The sequence below is a fragment of the Hyla sarda genome, chromosome 8, assembly GCF_029499605.1.
Source record: "Hyla sarda isolate aHylSar1 chromosome 8, aHylSar1.hap1, whole genome shotgun sequence".
Lineage (NCBI taxonomy): Eukaryota > Metazoa > Chordata > Amphibia > Anura > Hylidae > Hyla > Hyla sarda.
Window position 1 is genome coordinate 84,849,867 of NC_079196.1, and position 13,090 is coordinate 84,862,956.

General features: G+C 41.4%; 1 protein-coding gene and 1 long non-coding RNA gene across 4 annotated transcripts in view; one reads left to right on the plus strand and one right to left on the minus strand.

Annotated features, from left to right (window-relative positions):
* VWC2L (von Willebrand factor C domain containing 2 like) overlaps positions 1-13,090 on the minus strand; it is a 242,853-nt gene that overhangs the window by 21,124 nt on the left and 208,639 nt on the right. The gene's annotated exons all lie outside the window — the stretch shown is intronic.
* The window catches only part of LOC130285015 (uncharacterized), a 28,905-nt gene continuing 22,478 nt past the window's right edge, over positions 6,664-13,090 (plus strand). Inside the window, exon 1 of the long non-coding RNA XR_008847221.1 lies at positions 6,664-7,025. This is a non-coding gene — a long non-coding RNA (uncharacterized LOC130285015). The remainder of the gene's footprint in view (positions 7,026-13,090) is intronic.

Sequence of the window (13,090 nt, forward strand, 5' to 3'; positions counted from 1 at the left end):
ATTATGCGGCTGTTGAAATGTTTCTATGGAGTTAATCTACCACATACTAAATAATCTATTTATAGCATATCTCTATTTGTAGGTTTTACATTTCATTTAAGCCTATGCACCTGCGGGTGCTTGTCTGCCACTTATATCATACACTGTTGGCTGCTTGACTGATCTTTAGTTTTACCCCATTAAACGAAATATATGATCATGGCTGCAGCTTAAATGGGCACTATTTACAATGAAGTTTTCTATGTTTTATTTGTGTTTAAAAAAGGTGCCACTCGGTGTCTCCCTACTTGTCCAGAGCACATTTCCTTCCACCTCTTTTGCTCAGACATTGGACTGCTGCTGGCCTGGCAGAAGTCCAAAATCAGGAAATGCAGTCTCAAGTGCTGAGGGTGTGTGTGCAGCCTTAGCCAATCATAGCTCATCTCACACTGAAATTCTCTAAGCTGTGTGAAGCAGAGTGAGGGAGGAAGTTCTCCCCTGTATGGCTTCAGATGATGTCACACCTGCTGGGTAACGCCCCTTCCCAGTCTCTGAATCTGACTAAGACTGAGCAGAAAATACAGAGCAATATCAAGGTAGAAAACTAAAAAATTATTAAAATAAAGGCAGGCAGTGGTTTACCATGATGGGGGCAGTGAACTGGGAGGATTATAAAATTTAGCAAGATCATGAGAGGTAATCTTTAACTTGGATTTGATAATACAGGAGGTGGCTCTCAGACTACCTAAGAGGATGAAGTTTTGTCTCTCTTTCCCCATGCTTTACACTGCAGCTATGTCAGTTCACACTGGCTGCTCTGTATAAATTAAACCAACATCCCCAGGTGCATAGGCTTAAATGTAATATTAAACCTAAAAATGCAGATGTGCTTTACATAGATTTCATATTATGTACCAGATTAACTCAGTTAAATAACAACAAAATAGCAGTCAGAGACAGGGAAGTAACGTTTGACTAGAAAGGCAGTGCATGAAATCAGGGGCAAAACTTGAAGATGTTGGGCCTCGATGCAAAAAACTGTTACAGGGCCCATGCTTCATTTATAGCGCTTTTCTACTCCTATAGAAGTAAATGTATGGGCCCCTCAAGCTCATGGGCCCCGGTGTAACCGCACCTTCTGCACCCCCTATAGTTACGCCTCTGCATGGAATGCTGATCTGCATTATACCGAGGGGAGAATAATTATAAACCACTAAGCAAGCAACATAATAAAGAAAAAAAAGATGAGGTAATACACTGAGGGAAATGTCTTCGCAAGCAGAGATCCTGGGGTCTCTTTTGACCCCTTGACTTATGCAGCCCAGGTGCAATTGTACTGTCTATACCTATCATAGGTGAACTACTCTTCATAGTCTTCCAGCTAAGTTGTAAAGCATTGTAAAGCAATATAAAACATTGACTCGAAATTCCACTATGTTTTAAACGTGCATATGTGATGCCCAGTGCCCAGATCTGATCTGCAGGACTCAGTGCTGAACACGTGGCACTGTTATAAATTAATTTGGACTCTGATAATAGGATTGGCCATAAATGAGTCCGTTTAGTATTCATGCAGATATCACATTGCTCTGCAGCAATTTAAGTCTCACTTAATAGACTCTTTAAGGGTTACTGTTCCTATAATTGCATGATTTTCTAATTGACTCTCACAGTATTTTTTCACATCTTAGAAAAAAAAAAAAGACCATAGAGCTGGAACAGAGATTAATGAAGGAGAAACTAAAATGTGACCTAATCAGATTGAAGGAGAAGCAATTCTGTGCAGCCTATGTACAGGGGATGGTTTAAATAACTTTAAGGACTCTGGTGTATTGTGAATAGAGATATCAGGGCCACACACACATACCGACATTAATGGTTCGAAAATACATTTACACTGGCAATGGTGAGGATGCAGTCTTTTCGCTCATGAATAAAATACATTAAAAAAATGGGTATTTCCTTAACTGTCATCTCCCTGCTTCTACCCTTCAGGTTTAACACAGTCAAAGATATTGTAGTTCTATTCACATTGTCATGTAAAAAAATATTTGCCCCCTTCTAGATGTGTCAATACTTGTTACCCTGAGTAGTTTCAAGTCTTTAAAAAGCGCTGCCGCTAAGCCTATTGTCAGTCGAGGCAGAACATTGCTGCCGCTGGCAAATAAACTGGAAGGAATATGAATGATGCCTTGACCATTGGAACCAGGAAGAAGATGGAGCTGCGATACCGCGACACCAAGGAAGCGATGGCAGGTAAGTCCCGTTTGTTGCGGGCATAATTTCCGCAAATATTTGTTCATGAGACTTCTCCTTCAATAGACCAATCAGATAGGTAATGCTCTCGACTCTGACTCTGTCACACCGGTATGTACTGTACATCAGCTCATATAATTCAGACTTGGTCTAATTAGTCTGCTACAACTTTATTAAACTGCACCTTACATGCGCATACTCAAGACCACATAGATAGAAGCAGTTCCTGATCATAGCCATTTAATCCTATTAGATATTGGAACACGTAGAAGTAGATTGAAAATCAAAAGCACTCACCCACTGTAGTTATCTGTAACCTTTATTTCCTTCGGTGCATCTTTACAATTGCAGCGGGGAGGTGATGATGTACGGGCACAGGAGCTGCAATCAGTGCAACAGCTGTTTCATGCGTAACCACGCTCTTTCTCAAGCTTCAAAGCTTGATAAAGAGCGTGGTTATGCTTGAAACAGCTGTTGCGCTGATTACAGCTCCCCTGCCCGTACATGATCACCTCCCTGCTGCAATTGTAAAGATGCATCAAAGGAAATAAAGGTTACAGATAACTACAGTGGGTGAGTGCTTTTGATTTTCAATCTAATTCTATGTGTTATATTATGGAACTGCCCTAATCAGAGCACCACATGATAAGTAGAAAACGGTGTATGCATATGTACAGCCATCCAGTCCTAAAAGTGAACAGTCTAAATGTTGCTCTAATAGTGCCAGACTATATCTCCATTGTGGTCTATTAGATATTGGAGCTTACATCATAATGGGGACAGTCTGAGGCCTAAATAAGGTCTACACCTTGTTCTACCCAGTGGTCAAAGTCAGTGTGCATCAGTATTAGTAAACCAAGCTAGGAGTGGGTCAAACACGAATTAAATGCTGATACAAAATACTGAGCCAAATACTGCTGTGTTAAAGGAGACTAGCATGGAGGTCCCTTGAAAACTACCTTTTTTCTCAGCAGCAGGTTGTCTTAGATCAGCATGTTAGCTTTTACAAAGTGAAAATGTATATAAAATTGTGACAGCTTTATCTACATATCACACATTGCAAATAATGTATTCTAGCACCTAAGATGTGGAGTGCAGTATAACTCTGTATTGGGACTCTGTGGGAAGAATGAGGTGTAGTTACAGCATGCCGGCCATGTGCTGAATAAGGAAACAGGCAGAGGAGCAGACAGGAAGTGCAATCTCACTGATCGATCTTCTGCAACATCTCTGATTGGGTAATTGGCAGGAGTGCTGTGGAAGGGGAGTAGGCAGGGTTGGAGGACTATGATGAAGAGCTGAGGGAAAGCTTTGTGTTTAAAGAATTTGCTGAGAAACGGCTTATCCAGGAAGTACAAACAGAACTAAGACCCCAACAACAAATGGGTTTTTGGTGGTTTCAGATCTGGGGCAGACAAATATGCAATGCTAAATGCTTATGCAGCATGTTAATGTTTTTTTTTTTTTTTTAATCTGTCAAAGTACCCCTTTAAGTTTTGTATAATGTTATGCCTATTGTATCTGTCTGAATTCAAAACTGGGAGCAACAATTCCCCTTGCCTACAAAGTCTGACCCTTTTAGTCTGTACTTTAAGGTCTGATACTGTTATCAATATTTGGACAATATCAGATTGAGAAGGGAAAGAATGTTATGCCTACATGTAAGACGTTTCTAGAAAAGCTAATAGAGGAATGGCACAATGCAGAATTCCATGAAAAGATACTCCATCATTATTTCATTAGGGATACAATTACATATTAATACAGATATGTCAGGAGAGCTAGAAGGAATTCTTTAATCCCATAATGGAATGTGCCTAGACTGAGAAGTTTATGACAGTCGTGTGATGTTACTCAGTATTATTCCCATGTTAACCAATCATTTTCTGACAAGAAATGATAATTTCATGGCTTTGGTCTTTGTTCCTATGTCTGTATGATGATTGTTCTATTATGCCCCCAGTTGTTGTATTAGGACCAGCTCCACTAAAGTGGCACATATTACGTTATCTCTTGTAATGCATCAGTTTTGACATTAACAATGTACAGCCTATCAGTCCTGCCTTGTTAACCATATATTGCTTATATCAGATTCTTTATACTACCAGATAAAATTTCTCAGGTCTAGAGGAGAAACCTATCTATATAATTCATATTCCTTCCGTTCTCCCAGGATAACCGAGCACAGGTTATACAACACAAGACATTGCTTCTTTCTCTGGGATTAATAGGGAGCCAGCTATAAAAGCTGCTATAATTACATCAGGAAGCCTCCAGGGAGGGGACAGAATCGATCCTGGAATGGTCCCTGTGTGCTGCCCTCTAAACACTTTATATCTAGATTGGGTTTTTCTGATCTCCCAGGCAGGCAATGAGAGAAAGCAATGAAACAAAAATTGCAGGAGCCCTTAACAGTCACAGATTTATAGCCCTTCTGCACACTAAACTCCTCATTCTGTCTTCTAACTCTGTCTCTACGACAGCTGGCCGGCGAGCATTACCTGTGAGAATAAGGGAACTCCTTCAAGTAATAAGGTTAAAGCACCAGTTTCCTGGCTTCTTGTCACAGTTTATTGTCCTGCAGATCTGATAAATAACCTCTCGTCAGGAGCGGCCATTGATTATAAGTTGCAGTGAGAAACGGGAACTGACTGATAGCAAATATTTACTGGGTTCATATTAAAGCGGTACATCAAAAAATATAAAACAGTTCAACCTCTCAGCCGGGATTCAGATTAGTGCCCAGTCCTCTGCTGTAGGCTCCAGTCAAAGCGGGCATTTGTGGGCCTTCTGTATGGTGTTTCTCTTTTCATGGATCACATTATCTCATAATAAAGCTCTTAAAGGGGTGCTTCACTGGCCAGCGTTCTGAACATTTAGTTCCGAAGGCTGTGTGCGCGGTGAGGGGGTTGGCCACACCCCCCAATGTCACGTCACGCCCCCTCAATGCAAGTCTATGGGAGGGGCACCACGCCCCCTCCCATAGACTTGCATTGAGGGGGCGTGGCATCATGAGTGGATGTGGCCGCCCCGCAGCGTGCACATAGCGTTCGGAACTAAATGTTCAGAAAGCTGGCCAGTGGAGTACCCCTTTAAGAATCTCCATGTGGCTCTGTATTATATGTCTGTTTCAGAAGGCATTGAAATCAATCCAGATCTCTGTTGACACAGGATTGATTCGGTTTCAATGCCTTCTGAAATGGACATATAATGCACAGCCGCATTGAGAGTCTTAAGTGCTTCATTATTTATCAATACATTAATGGAAACTTATTTGAATGGTGATGATTTCTATGTACTTGAGACTGAGCCTGACCTACCTTCAATAACACCCGCACTGTATAGTAGTATGCATGGTTACAGTGTGAAATGTAAAATGTTATAATATATGAATATTTATTTAAATTCATTCATTAAAGACCCTTGAACAATATTTTACAATATAAGGCTGTTAAAGGGGTACTCCGGTGGTAAAGGTGTTTTTCCGTTTTTGACTTACCCTATTTGTTTTGTTTCATTTCTATTCTTGTTGTTCAGCTTAATCTATTTCCGTTCTTTGTTGTCTTTTTATCTCCCACTTTGTTTTCCTATCTTTGCTTCTATTTCCTGTTTCTTGCTGTGCTGAAAACTACAAATCCCAGCATGCCACATGCCTTGCTGGTTTGGGGCGGCTCCTTTATTTGTTTTTGTTTGTTTGTTCCGCCCTTTACCCACCCTACTATTTTCCCGGGTCGGCCTCCTTATACACAGCACACTAATATAAACAGCCTTGGTTGGGATACACTGTCATACACACACAAAAGGGACTACAACTCCCAGCATGTGTCATTCAGGAGTCTTCAGTCTGTGGTATAACAACAGCATGCTGCCTCTGTAGTCTCCTGGGGTTTGTAGTTCACCACACCTCTGTAGGGCATACACCAGTGTTTCCCAACCAGGGTGCCTCCAGGTGTTGTAAAACTACTACTACCAGCATACCCTGACAGCCTTTGGGCATGCTAGGAGTTGTAGTTTTGTAACAGCTGGAGGCACACTGGTTGGGAAACACTGGTGTAACATGATGTGTATGCTGAATAGGCTAGAACAGTGTTTCCCAACCAGTTTGCCTCCAGCTGTTGCAAATCTACAACTCCCAGCATGCCAAAAGTCTGTCAGGGCATGCTGGGAGTTGTAGTTTTGAACAGCTGGAGGCACACTGGTTTGTAAACATTAGCATACAGACACACACACACAACAGGGACTACAACTCCCAGCATGTGTCATTCAGGAGTCCCCCCTCCCCCTTCACATATAGGGGGAGATTTATCAAAACCTGTACAGAGGAAAACTTGCCCATAGCAACCAATCAGCTTGCTGCTTTCATTTTTATGAAGGCCTGTGAAAAATGAAAGAAGCAATCTGATTGGTTGCTATGGGCAACTGGGCAAGTTTTCCTCTGCACAGGTTTTGATAAATCTCCCCCATAGAGATCATTCCCAGTATGAGATTTATTCCCCTGCAGTCCATACATCCCCAGCCCGTGCACCTTCTCATCCTCCCCTTCAGATAACACTTATCTTCTCTGTGTTCCTTCTCCTGTGCAGACCTGCGTCCTTAGAATACAGAGCAGGGGGGAGGGGAGGTGAGGAGCTGTGTACTCAGATGGATGAGATGAGGGGGCGTGGATTATTTTTCTCATGCAGACAGAGAGAAAAAAAAAGCTGTGACATCTTGTCCACAACAAACTCAGAACTGTGGAGAACAGTAAAAGAAAACCCTCTGAACTACAGAACTTCCTGCCCAACAAACAGGTAAGAAAAACACACACATATAACACATGTATATTGCAAAAAAACTAAACTTACAAAGAAGATGCCATATAGTCAAAAAAATTAACCAACGGAGTACCCCTTTAAGTGTGTATGGAGCAGGCTCAGTACAATATTTTACAATATAAGGCTGTTAAGTGTGTATGGAGTAGGCTCAGTACAATATTTTACAATATAAGGCTGTTAAGTGTGTATGGAGCAGGCTCAGTACAATATTTTACAATATAAGGCTGTTAAGTGTGTATGGAGCAGGCTCAGTACAATATTTTACAATATAAGGCTGTTAAGTGTGTATGGAGCAGGCTCAGTACAATATTTTACAATATAAGGCTGTTAAGTGTGTATGGAGTAGGGTCAGTACCCGAGCTTTCAGCAGCTAAGGGCCAACACCAACATCAAATGATCTCTGATGCCAGCTATTTTAAATGTTTAGATATTTGTGGTCAAAACAGAAGCAATTAAACAGGGATACGCATGATACACATCAATGGTGTTCAAGGGAGTCAGATTGGCCATTTTCATGGCAGCCCAAGGCTTTATAAAGGACTCAGTGTGTGCTATGACAGACCTGCTCGATAGCATGCCATAGGCAGGCTATACTAGCAGATCACCGAAAAATCAATTAATAATAACATTGCAATGCCATAGTAAGTGAGCAATTGAATGATTGCTTATAGAAGTCCCCTAGGTGTTAAAAAAACTTAAATACTTAAAAAAAATTATCATAAACATTAAAAACATTCAAATTCAAATAAGAAAATGTAAAATAAAACCCATAACATAAACATATTCGGAATCACTGCATGCTTAAATGTCCAAAGTATTTAAACACAATGCTATGGAAACAGCAAGATGAATGGCGTAAACGTTTTTTAACCACATAACATCACACAAAAAATGGAAGGAAACGCAATCAAAAAGTCTGATCTAAGCCACAAAATGATGGTGCAAAAAAAAAATTAGCCCCCATAAAGCTTAGACAGAAAAGTAAAAAAGATACAGACATCAGAAAATAGCAAATGATATAATATTATTTCTTTATGTTTGCAATTGCTTTCTTTATGTTCTTTAACAATGGCCTTCAGGTAAAGGCATCATGTAACGCTGCTGGATGTGGATCCTCTAACCTATGTGGCAGATGAAACGGGCCATATCGGGGAGCGGAGTCTAAGGTGCCGCTGGTCTTCACCCAGGTCGCTACCCCCAATACATCTCGACCACAGAGGTAACTGGGCAAGACGGGGTACAGAAGAATGAGACAAAGGCGTAGTCAGACTTAGCAGAAGGTCAAGGCAGGCGGCAAAGGTGCATAGTCAAATAACACAGCGGAAGGGTCAATATACATAGGCAAGGCAAACAGACAGTTGGGAACGCTTAATCTCAGGCTAGGAGAACTGAAGAAATGGGAGAGAAGTGTGGGAGGTGAGGAACTTATAACTGAGCCATAGGTGTTACTTAATTATTGGGCTTACTGGCCCTTTAAATCTCCAAGCTCCGGCGTGCGAGCGCCCTAGGGGACTAGGACATGCACGCTGGAGCAGAGAGGCAGAGGAGGAGGCAGGAGAAGCATAAAGTGAGTGACGGGCTGGGATTCGCATGTGGGCGCGTCTCGCAATGCAAATCCCAGCCCCGCTGGCAGTAGAAGGAGACTGGGCCATAGCGGAGGCAGGTGAGAAGTGGGTTGCGATTCGCATGCGGGCGCGTCCTGTGATGCGAACCGCGGCCTGGACAGGAGAGCGAAGAGGTGAGCGCTCACGGTCAGAGTGCCAGACCGGAGCCCTCACGGTAACACATCATACTTTACAGGACATCTATACTGTGGCAATCTGAACAACATTGTAGGATGCCTTACTTCTAGAGGAGTACACCCTCACAGTATAGCTTACTTCTAGGGGAGTACAGGTTCCCGATATAGCTTAGTTCTAGGGGAGTACACCTTCACAGTATAGCTTACTTCTAGGGGAGTACAGGTTCCCGATATAGCTTAGTTCTAGGGGAGTACACCTTCACAGTATAGCTTACTTCTAGGGGAGTACACGGTACACCCTCACAGTATAGCTTACTTCTAGGGAAGTACACATTCACAGTATAGCTTAGGCTGGGTTCACACTACGTTTTTCAACTACGGTTCCCGCATACGTTTTCTATCAAAAACCGTATGGGAAAAAAACGGATGGAACAGTATGGGAAAAAATAAACCGTATGCGTTTTTAAACAGTATACTGTTTTTAAAAGTGCATACAGTTCCGTCCGTTTTTGAAAATTCTGTCCATTTTTAATGGGAGGGGTCTTTGGTGGGGACTTTAGGATGCAAATGTGCATGTGCAAAGAAAAAATGCATACGGTTTTGCCATATGGAACCGTATACATGTGCGTTTCCCATTGACGTCCATGTTAAAAAAAAGGTATGCGGTTGCAATACGGTTTTAAAACTGGAGTCAAAATCGTGGTTGAACACTGTTTGGAGTACTGTTTAAAAACCGTATTGCAAGCAAACCGTACTCAACCGTATGCATCAGGGTGCATACGGTTTGCAATGCTTTGCCTATGTATACGGCTTTCAATACCATTCCATACATTTTCACTAATGAAAACGTATGCGGGAACCGTAGTTAAAAAACGTAGTGTGAACCCAGCCTTCCTTCTAGGGAAGTACACTGTCATAGTATAGCTTACTTCTAAGGCTATGGTCACACTGAGGAATTCAAGAGGAATTCACGAGGAATAATTTCGGTCAGGAAATTGTAGCCTTCTGTCATTTTATCCATCAAGCAGTATTCAACCAGAATTCAAGTGGAATTTGAGTGGAATTTCCACACGGAAATGAAGAGGAATGAAGGAAGAGGCTATTTAATTCTACTTTTCTGAATTCAGCTTGAATTCCGCGTGAAAACAATGTCGGACAGAATTTTTTTTTTGCCATTGACTTCTATTGAATTCTGCTTGCGGGTTCCACTTGAAGAATGAACATGTTCTTTCTTCAAGCGGAACTGAATTCAGCGTCGGAATTCAGCGAGCAGAATTTACTCAGTGTGAACTGAGAAGCAGAAAATACATTGAAGTGAATGGAAAATCAATTGCTGAATAATTTCAAGCTGAAAAAGCTAGCAGAATTACTCAAGGAAATTCCTCTTGAATTCCTCAGTGTGAACATACCCTTAGGGAGTACATGTTCATGGTACAGCTTACTTCTAGGGGAGTACACCTTCACAGTATAGCTTACTTCTAGGGGAGTACACCTTCACAGTATAGCTTACTTCTAGGGGAGTACACCTTCATAGTATAGCTTACTTCTAGGGGAGTACACTTTCATAGTAGAGCTGACTTCTAGTGGAGTACACCTTCATAGCATAGCTTACTTCTGGGGGAGTACACCTTCACAGCATAGCTTACTTCTAGGGGAGTACACTTTCATAGTAGAGCTGACTTCTAGTGAAGTACGCCTTCATAGTATAGCTTACTTCTAGGGGAGTACACCTTCACAGTATAGCTTACTTCTAGGGGAGTACACCTTCATAGTATAGCTTACTTCTAGGGGAGTACACTTTCATAGTAGAGCTGAGTTCTAGTGGAGTACACCTTCATAGTATAGCTTACTTCTAGGGGAGTACACCTTCACAGTATAGCTTACTTCTAGGGGAGTACACCTTCATAGTATAGCTTACTTCTAGGGGAGTACACTTTCATAGTAGAGCTGAGTTCTAGTGGAGTACACCTTCATAGTATAGCTTATTTCTAGGGGAGTACACCTTCACAGTATAGCTTACTTATAGGGAGCTGGGGTCACATAAGTATGGACACTTATTAATTACATTTTTTTCTTATGTGAGTTTTATGGAATGTAATTTTACAAATTTGTACAAATATCAAAATTACTATGGTGTGATAAGAGAATTGCAGCACAACACAATTGTCACAACACAATATCACCTTGTAACTGGAGATGAAGTAAAAGTCTAAACATAACAGCCTTGACCAAGGTTTTATGCCCATTAAAGGGGTATTCCAGGCAAAACCTTTTTTTTTATATATATATATCAACTGGCTCTGGAAAGTTAAACAGATTTGTAAATTAATTCTATTAAAAAATCTTAATCCTTCCAATAGTTATTAGCTTCTGAAGTTTTCTGTCTAACTGCTCAATGATGAAGTCACGTCCCGGGAGCTGTGCATGATGGGAGAATATCCCCATAGGAACTGCACAGCTCCCGGGACGTGAGTCATCAAAGACAGAAAACAACAACTCAACTTCAGAAGCTAATAACTATTGGAGGGATTAAGATTTTTTAATAGAAGTAATTTACAAATCTGTTTAACTTTCCGGAGTCAGTTGATATATAAAAAAAAAGTTTTGGCCTGGAATACCCCTTTAAGTACCTCTGTTTAGTAGAAAAACCAACATCAGTCAAAGAAGCAGACAAGGGAAGAAGATGGAGGACAGGCACATAGAGAGGGGAGAGAAATAGAAAAAAAAAGCGAGGGAGGGAGGAAAAAAGATTTTAAAGACTTTGTGTCGAAAAGGATGAAGGTCCAGAAAAAGAACAGAGGAACAGACTCTTAGTCAGACAATTAGTCGAGCCAGTCAGCCAAGAGCCAATCTTTAAATGCAATGCAGTTACAGTCCATATTTGATAAAGGGCATCAATCTTTCCAGAACCATCTGCCGGCATGTTTTATTAATTCATGTTTTATTTACTTATCATCCAATGGTGCGTTCTTTAATAAAAACCCATGCACTCTATTCACCCTTCTCAATTGTTTTGCATAAGTTTGGTAACACATATTTGGTATGTCTTTTGATTCTTACATGTTATTCTATTTCCATGTGTGGTGGGACCTTGATCCAATGCAACACTATTTTTCAAAACAACAGACACTATTTATAAAAAGAACACAAACCTTGGTTTGACCCTATGGGACCCATTATAAGCTCATTGAGCTTAGTCAGTCAGAGCCTTGTAGCTTCCATCCAAAGAAGCAAAAATGAACATAGCCTTAATGGTCATTCAACATCTGCATATTTTTTCCTATTTATAATCTGCTATTAAATTGACATTACAAAATAAAAAGAATAAGATTACCAAAAAACAATAATCACAGCTATAAGTGTACATATGATGCAATGCAGTCAAAGATTGTATGTTCAACCTGTATATTTTTTTCTTTTACTCCCAAAGTCTCTGTAAATTTTAATATATAAGTAAACTGTGTGGTTTGGACCAATGACATGTCAGTTCCCTTCTCCTAACATGAGTTTCACACCTGATATAAGGCGGCCAGGAAACTGCAGTGTCAAGGAGTTTCCCAGACAAAAACCATTGATGGCCTATCTGTGGAAGCCTTGGCTCCATACATTGTAGTAGGGGCACTGGGTAGCTGTAGAGCAGTTTCCATTTGCTCTGTACATTGTTTACAGTGAGCCAAGACTTCCGGCTCCTGTAAACTGCTTATTCATGGCACTATGGCTGTGCTGATCTGCCAATGTGTACAATTTCTGACAGGCTTAGAAAGACAAAAAACTTTTTGGTCATTTAGGGTCTTAGAGTTCAGACCTCCACGATCGCTAGAACGAGCCAGGAGAAGTTCTCTGCTGAGTGCTTCTCTCCCTATTTTGCTGCAGGAGATGGATTCTATAGAGAGTCTATGGAGCCTATCTTCTGCAGTGAGGAGAAATGTAGAGAAAAATGAATAGCTGAGTGCATCTCTCCGCTGGTCTCTGGGGTCTGATGTTACTATGACGTGTCAAAAACTTTTTGACAGAGGAGTAACACCGTGTTTTACACCGTATAAGACACTTTTTCATCCCCAAAACTGGGGGGGGGGGGGGGGGGAGCTGGTGCGTCTTATACGGCGAATACACACCTATCGACGTCCGGGACCCGCGGCTAATACAGGATATCACCGATCGCGGTGATGCCCTGTATTAACCCTTCAGACGCGGTGATCAAAGCTGACCGCCGCGTCTGAAGCGAAAGTCGGGCTGTTCGGGACCGCAGCGGTGAAATCACAGCGTCCCGAACAGCTTACAGGACACCGGGAGGGACCTT